Below are 8658 nucleotides of genomic sequence, written 5' to 3'. Positions count from 1 at the left end.
GTTTTTATAGTTTATGACTAGAAGAAACCCGTCGGGACCATTACTTTTTGACGAATAAATCGATCGCACAGTTTGTAGAAACCAAAGAGAAATAGGGCACAATTAAGATACACAGAGAACGAGCAAGAAGGCGATACTCAACCCCCAACCGAAGAGATGGCTGAAAATCAAGGCAATCAGCTACCTCCTGCAATTGCGGTTAATCAAAATCCTGCTCCACGCACTATGTATGATTATGCTAAACCTTCTTTAACAGGAACTAAATATAGCATAGTTAGACCTGCTGTAGCTGCAAATACTTTTGAATTAAAACCTAACACTATTCAGATGATACAGTAATTTGTTCAGTTTGATGGTTTGCAAGATGAAGATCCCAACGCTCACTTAGCAAACTTTCTAGAACTTTGCGATACATTTAAAATCAATGGCGTTTCTGATGATGTCATTCGTCTTCAATTTTTCCCTTTTTCATTAAGGAACAAAGCTAAACAGTGGTTGAACTCGTTACCACGAGGGTCAATTACTACTTGGGAACAAATGACCGAAAAATTTTTACTAAAATATTTTCCGCCGGCTAAAATGGCTAAATTACGTAATGATATCTCTTCTTTTGTGCAGATGGATTTAGAAACACTCTACGATGCATGGGAGAGATACAAGGACCTCTTGAGAAGATGCCCTCACCATGGGTTACCGCTTTGGCTCCAAGTACAAACATTTCACAATAGTCTGAATCCTTCGACTCGGAAAATGGTTGACGCAACGACGGGTGAAACTATCAACAATAAAACACCGGAAGATGCCTATGAGTTTATAAAGGAGATGTCACTGAATAACTATCAATGGCAAGTCATGAGGACAAAGCCAACAAAAAACAGCCGGCGTTTATAACGTCGATTCGGTCACCATGCTCTCTAATCAGGTAGAACTCTTGAATAAAAAGATTGATGGTTTTCTTAGTTATTCACAGGTTCACCCAGTAATGCAGTGCGAAGCAAGTAGCGGTGGAACAAACCATTCAGAATACCAACCTTATGGCCACAGCATGGATAACAACACTCCCTTAATTCTAGAGGTATTATTGAAGATGTGCTAGTTAAAATCGATAAATTTATATTTCCCGTTGACTTTATTGTTCTAGACATAGAAGAGGATAGCAACACTCCCTTAATTCTAAGAAGGCCCTTTTTTAGCAACTGCTAAAACCATCATTGATGTTGGCTCAGGTGAACTCACACTCCGGGTAAGAGACGAAATAATCACCCTTCAAGCTCGCAATTCTGGCAACACATCAAGAATTGAAGGTGATCATTTAAACCATTCTGCTAAACCTAAAAATATGGTGCAACCTACTTTGCAGAAAATGAGTCTGAAGGAAGCACACGAGTCGTTCTCAAGAACCAGTAGAGGACTTGTTCATGAAGATCGAAGATTACAAATCAAGGAACTCAATGAATGGCGGACGCACAAACCAAGAACACCCGACAAACTGAAACTACGCCAAAACGAGCCCAATACCTCTCCAAATTAACTTAAGTTTGGTGATAAGGTCTTATTAGATGCCGCAGATCCCCATATTGTCACTACCACACTGAATGAGGAAATCCCTCTTATGGTACTCAGTATTTTTCCATTTGGTACGGTGGAGATGAGTCATCCCAACAGCACTTTTAAGGTAAACAACACCCGATTAAAACCATATTTTGATGAGATTGATAGCAGGAATGAGGAGTATAAACTCCTCAAACCACCATGACCTTCACTGGAGAGGTAAGTCGAGCTTAGACTATAAATAAGTGCTTCTCGGGAGGCAACTCGAGCACTAACAATATTAATTTATTTAAATTTTGGTATTTAACTCCTAACTTTTTAATAGAAATCTTGAATACAGGTGTTTCCACAGAGACACGGCCAAGCACACGGGTGTGCTTAAGGCCCTGTGAAAACAGGGCAAAAGATTTCCCCAATACGGGCTACGATTAAATGCCATGGCCGTGCGATATGGCCGTGGTTGAGCCTACCAAAACAACATGGGTGTGCGACACTCCTATGTGGAAGAATCATGGACGAATCTGTTAAAACAACACGAGCGTTGGACACGCCCTTGTGGAACACCCGTGGTCGAACCTGTTAAATTAACATAGGCGTGGGGCTGTCACACACGAGCGTAGGAGAAACAAAAAAAGCTAGACACGGTTGTCCGACACGACCGTGTGAACCCACACATTCGAGGAACACGGGCGTGTACTAAATGTCAGAAGTGCACAAATTTGATATTCGCAAATCACACAGGCTGAAATTGGGGGACACGGGCGTGTGCCCTGGCTGTGTGGGCCAAAATCTATAAATACCCTACACTATTCACTTTCTTCCCCATTTAAAAACCCTAACCCTAGCCGCTGCAACTCCACACGGCCTCCTTGCCACACCCGTGCGCCATCTCCAACTTCATTTTTGACACTCAATCTCTTTCCCTTAGCGTTTGTTTACTCTATTCACTTCTATTTTACTTATTTCTAATGCTTATTATCAACATAATCTTTATATCTTTTGAACTATTTTTCATTTTTCCATCATTTAATTTGCATTCTTAGATTAGTTATCATACATTTTGTGTTAAATCAAGTTATTAGGAACATCTCATACCCACGACATTACTATGTTTGTTCTCATGCTATTACCATGCCAATGTATATCATTTAATTTGCATTCCTAAGTTAGTTATCATACATTCCGTGTTAAATTGAGATTAGGAAAACCTCATACCCATTACATTTCTATTCTCATTCTCATTGTTATTGTGGTTAAGTTTGCTTCATATTAATAGTATTGGCTAAAATAATTAGTTCTAAATTCATGCCTTTTATTTTTTCGAATTCGTTTACCTATTATTATTATTACTCTTTATATTACAGGCTCGCAATGTCGTCTTCAAGAGGAAAGAAAACTGTCATTCCTGCTTCAAAGAAGAGGAAGGGAGCGTCCTCTTCCGCGGGTCCAACCGCAGAAATTTGTCACCCTCTTCTACAGTTCCCCCGAGGGCCCCAGGAAGAACTTTTCCAAATACTTCGGGTCCGACCTTTAATTGTGAGCCGCTACATTGACTGGGCTACCGTAGAACAAGTTTAGATGGCTCATGCGATTCAGGCCCTTTTAACCACCGACCCTTGGGAGCTATTCTTTGGGATCATCGAACCAACATACCTCAAGCTCACGATGGAACTATGCTCAACGTTCTATCTCCAGACCGTAATGACGTACTACGATGATCACAGCATGGTTCAATTTCGCCTAGGCGAATTAATCCGCCAGCTAAACGTCCCAGAGTTTGGTGCTGCACTAGGCTTATATACAAAAGAGTTCAAGGAGGAGAATAAACTACATGCTCTTAGTCGCCACATACATTTCTCTCCCTCGAAGTACTGGCACACTTTGGCCCCTAGCACGGCCTCCTACAATCCTAGCTGCTCCAAGGCATCAGTTCTCCCACCATCCCTGAGGTACTTACACGCTATTTTAGCTCACACGATTACAAGGAGGCGAGAGAGCACTGGCATCGTCAACACCTACGATGTCTACTTCTTATGGTGCATGTCGCAAGGGCACGTCATCGACCTTGCCTATTTCATCGCCCTTGCAATTCAGCACCAGACGGAGCGGCATCAAAAGGGGGTCATCTCCATTGGCCCCTACGTGACTCAACTGGCGCGACACTTTGGGCTCTTCAACACCGCGACCCAAGAATCATCCCTCACCCTCATCGGTTAGATGTCTCCACAAGGCATCTCGAGCATGCTTAGCATGAGGATGATCGAGAGGCACCGAGGAACCTACCCTCCCCAATATCGTCTCGCCCAATCTACCGAGAAGGAGGCCTACAAGGACATTCCTGATGATGTCCCCCCACAGCACGAGGACCTACCGACTCAGCCACCACCACCCTCTCGTCTAGTTCATGCGGCGGCTTCATATGCTGACATCTCTGAGCGCCTCACTTGATTCGAGCAACAGTGTTTTCAACGATTTGACAACATTGATGCTACTCTACAACAGATTTGTCAGCACCTCCACATCTCATCACCGGTCCCACCTCGCGAACCATCCAGCGATGAAGATGTTTAAACATATTTACTTATTATTTTATGTTTTTAATTTTTATTGAAACTACTTTTTATTTTTATTAGATTTTAGAAATTTTATTTTTAATTATTAATTTTGGTTATTTCTTTTTGAGTAATTATTCTTCCTAATATCCCCTAAAAAGTTCCTGATTTTATATAGTTCTATAGAGCTCTTAAGCTCATCATCACATAGGAACTAAACCTCCACCAGGAAAGGTTCTCCACGACTGCCATGTCCTGCTCGCCCACGACCATAGCTACCACTAGAGATAATATCCTTTTGGCGCAGGACTTATGGTCTACTGAACCTCTACGACCGCCGGAGTATCCTCCTCCACTCTTGAACTGATTCCTCTCCAGAACTCCAGTTCGAGGAATTCATCATATAGGAAGGTTCACTTCTCTCCCTATCTTATTTTTACACTCTAATATCTATCTTTGTACATTGAGGGCAATGTACATCTTAAGTGTAGGGGGTATTTATTTCATTATCAGAAAAATCCCTGAATGATTGCCTTGTTCTCTTGAAAAGCTTTCATATCATATTTAGGATAAATTTTAATTGATTTATGATTTTGATTGATATATCTTGAATTAAAACATAGGCCTTTATGCATTGATTGTTTAAACTTTAAGACATTAAAGAATCAAGCATGATGAGTTGATTTTTAAGAATTTAAAATTATAGGTTGTTTCCCCAAGTTTAGCTATTACTTTGAATTGGAATTCACGACTCTAAACATCAAAAGCCATATTTTCGTGAGATTTTTTAGCCTTTTAAGCATCTATTAATCCTTTCACGCTCACTTTTATTATTGCTTTGAGTGCGTCAGTATTGAACTGTTATTCTAGAACTTGCTTGATTATGCATGTCGAGACCACACCATTTGATTTGATATATCAAAATGATTAAGGCACTTAGGATTAACCCACTCATGCCATGAAAAGCCTACCTCCACGATTAACCCCTAGTAAACCCCCTTGATCCTAACAAGCCATTCCTTATATTAACCTCAATATTAACCCTTAACCCATTATTGTTGAAATCCCTTAAATTAATCCCTATTTTTGTCGAGATTTGAGTTGAATGGATTGCTTAGCTATTTTTTGTTCTTAATAGTTAGTCTATATTATTTTAACTTGTTCTTAAAAAAAACATGTATACACATTAGTAGTTATCTTCTATTTGTAAGCGTCAAAAGTTAAATTCCATAGTCTGAGAGGAAGCTCTGTTGTACGCAAGTAATGATAAACTCTTTTTCTAGTTAGGTAATTTTTCAGTTCAATCTCGATTGTAACCCTTTCTTTCAGCTTGTGACCACACCCCCTAACCAAGCCTCATTCCAACCCTCCAAAGACCTTTTGATTGATGTATCATCTTAAATTATAGTGGTGGAGATTTGATTTTCATGCAAGCCTATGGTAATGACTTTTCATTATTGACTGTTGAGTGCTTTATTTATTATGTGACAGCCCAAAATTGACCCTAGTCGGGAAGTGGTTTCGGGACCACTAAACCGAGTCACCGAAATGTTTGAACGTAATATTTATTGTCTAGAATATGTATTTACGAATGTGTAAAAATTTCAAGCTTCAGTTTAGTCGATTGCATGTGAATTCAGTTAGTAGGACTTGTATGTCACTTTTGAAAAATGATAGGCTAATCTATAAGGACCTAATAGTACATGTAGTCAAGAGGGAGGACTTGCATGTCAAAATTCCCCCCCCCCCCCCAAGTGCTAGTGGTCGGCCATGACAAGGAAGCATGGGCAAGACATGTCATGAAACATGTTGGGTGAGTGGTTTATGTTGAAATAAATAAAATAAGGTGCATGAGTAAAAAAAAAAAGTGTGTGTGTGAAGGCTTTCCCTCCCTCCCCATTGCCGTGCAAGTGAGAAAGAAAACAAAAAAAAAAGCTTTGTTCATCTTTTTTTCCATCCTTTTGGCGAAAATCTCAAGGGAGAAGAAAGGGTCCTTGCTCATGGTTGGTTTGGAATAGGTTGGCCATCCTTGTAGCTAGATTAAGGTATGTTTAATATGGTGCCATGAGATTCATGCATGTTCTTAGTTGCTAGTTTTAGTTCTAATTAGTCCATGATTCAAAACCTTGCTATGTCATGGGGATGATAGTATGAAATGAAAATTTGAGATAAGTAAGGTTAAATTTGATTTGGTAAAATCGGCCACATGGGTGTATATGTTTGTAAAAATATATTTTCTTTGTTAACTCCTTACAATCGGTTGTAGGAGTAATATTGGCTTATAAGGTTGAGTTGATTCATGATGTTGTATGTTAGGATTAAAATACTTGAGACTAGATTAGCTTAATGGTGACCATGCATTCGACCTTGAAGCATTAAACAAAGGTTGGTTGAGATTTTGATATTTTGAACAAAGATAGTTGTGAAATGGGGTGAAAACCATTAAGTTATACACATAAAAATCCAGCAAGAAGATTAAACTACTAAATGTATTCATTTTAGATCAAGACATCAAAGAGGGAGAACCAAGCAAAGGCAAAGCGAAGATAATCGAGTAGTAGATTGGGAATCATTTCATCCGATATAAGGTAAGTCATTAAGCACTTATTTGTACTAATTTAAAGGGGTCGTAATGTCTAAGTAATGTTGCTGAATGGAATGGTAGAATATATATATAAACATGTATGTATGTGGTGATAAAAATATTGAATTGAAAGAAAAGAGGTGAGATGTATTGAATGATCGGTTCGGCACTAAGTGTGCGGGTGTAAACATTTATAATCACAAATTGGCACTAAGTGTGCGGGTTCAAATTATACAGCACTAAGTGTGCAAGTTTGATTATATAGCACTAAGTGTGCGAGTTCGACTATTAAGCACTAAGTGTGCGGGCTTATGGCACATCCTCTAATAAACGTACACGTTCTACGTGCGCTGCCTTACCGAGTCAATCATGGACAGCGATGCGAGTAAACACCTTGAGCTTATGAGGAATGGACATTTTATTTATATTTGGAATTTTGGTTTGGTAAGTCTTGATCTATGTGGTGATATTGCTCGAAAATAAATGCATGCAATGTCATATGGCGTAATGTATGAAATATCAAGTAGGGCTTGGTATGTGACCAAACCGAAATGCCTAAAGAATTATAGTACCGTTTGGGGTGTGGATGGAGGATTTTAATCCCGCCTAATTATTTTCTTTTATGGTATATTATTACTGAACGGCAATATAATGCTTATGGCTTCTTGAGTTATATACTCACCCGGTGTTTGCTTGTCGCCATTTTAGGTTTCTCGGACTCGTCCTTTTTGCGTGCTCGTGATCGTCATTGGAGTCATCACACGGCTATCAACTTTTGGTATCTTTTGTGTAGTCGGTTTAGGAGAACATTTTGGCATGTATAGGCTAATATGCTTTGTTGAACTTTGGTATGTAAACTTTTAGCCATGCGAAAATGGCATAAATGCTCGGTTGGATTTAGTTCTCCAATGTTAAGTCACAAGTCTTGGTAATTCGATTTCCATGTCTTATGCCATGGTTGATTATTTTGGTATTAAAATGCATGTTATGGCAATAGTGTAGTAGGGAGATGTTGGATAATGATTAGCCTCTGGTATGGCTAGTCATGATCATGATTTGTGACATGTATGATGAATCACTAGTTAGATCAAAGGGAAATCATGAAATAGGCATAGTTGCTTTAGTGACAGGTGCTGGCAGCAGCAGTAACGTGAGATTGAAAATCACTAAAAATAGTAGGAATGGTATTAAATAGTAAATAAATTATGTAAATGTACCTTGATGAATCTACTTTTATATAGAAGAAACGAAATGGTCATATGAGTTATAAGTTAACAGATATTAAAGTTCTTGTGAAACAGGGCCAGAACGGTTTCTGGATCCCTGTCCCGACTTTGGAAAATCATTGTAAATTAACCAGAGATAATTAGGAGTCATGCCATATATTTGTAGATTCCTCTCTGAGTCTAGTTTTTACAGAAACAAACGGTATCAGTATTGAAGCCCTGTACAGGGAGATATCCAATTCGTAATGCTCAAAGGTCAGTGTAGTCGATCCCTGCAACAGGGAGACTTTAACTAATAAACTGTACCAATTGGCTCGACCAAAATTCTAGAAAAAATATGTAGATGGAAATATGAGTCTAGTTTCATGGAAAATTTGCGAAACTGATTTTCGAGTTGTAAAACTCAAGTTATGAATTTTGGAGCGACTAGTACACAGATTGGCAGCTTGTCTGGAAACTCTCAATAAGTGGGTTGAAGTCATTAACACCTCGTGTTCGACTCGTGACGGTCTCGGGTTCGGGTGTTACATTTTATTGGTATCAGAGCTATGGTTTAGTCGGTTCTAGGACTACCATAGCGCGTATGAGTCTAGCTATACATGCCTTAATGTTAATGTTTAAATGTGTGATGACTTCGACGGTTAAAATTTTTGTTTTGATTAGTAAATGGATCCGGTGTAGAGAGAACCTTGGCGGATGACGTTGAAAGTGTAGCGGCTGCTCCTGCACAAGGGACGCCGCTGTT

At 39.2% G+C, this 8658-nt stretch overlaps 1 non-coding gene across 1 annotated transcript; it reads right to left on the bottom strand.

Moving 5' to 3' along the window:
* Positions 1-585: 585 nt before the first annotated feature.
* LOC128284791 (small nucleolar RNA R71) lies at positions 586-692 on the bottom strand. The gene has a single exon (XR_008275214.1). It is a non-coding gene; the product is annotated as a small nucleolar RNA R71 (small nucleolar RNA).
* Between the last annotated feature and the right edge of the window lie 7966 nt (positions 693-8658).

Source organism: Gossypium arboreum, chromosome 11, assembly GCF_025698485.1.
Source record: "Gossypium arboreum isolate Shixiya-1 chromosome 11, ASM2569848v2, whole genome shotgun sequence".
NCBI lineage: Eukaryota > Viridiplantae > Streptophyta > Magnoliopsida > Malvales > Malvaceae > Gossypium > Gossypium arboreum.
The sequence above is the reverse complement of the archived record's forward strand: the minus strand, read 5'-3'. Positions and strand labels throughout refer to the sequence as shown.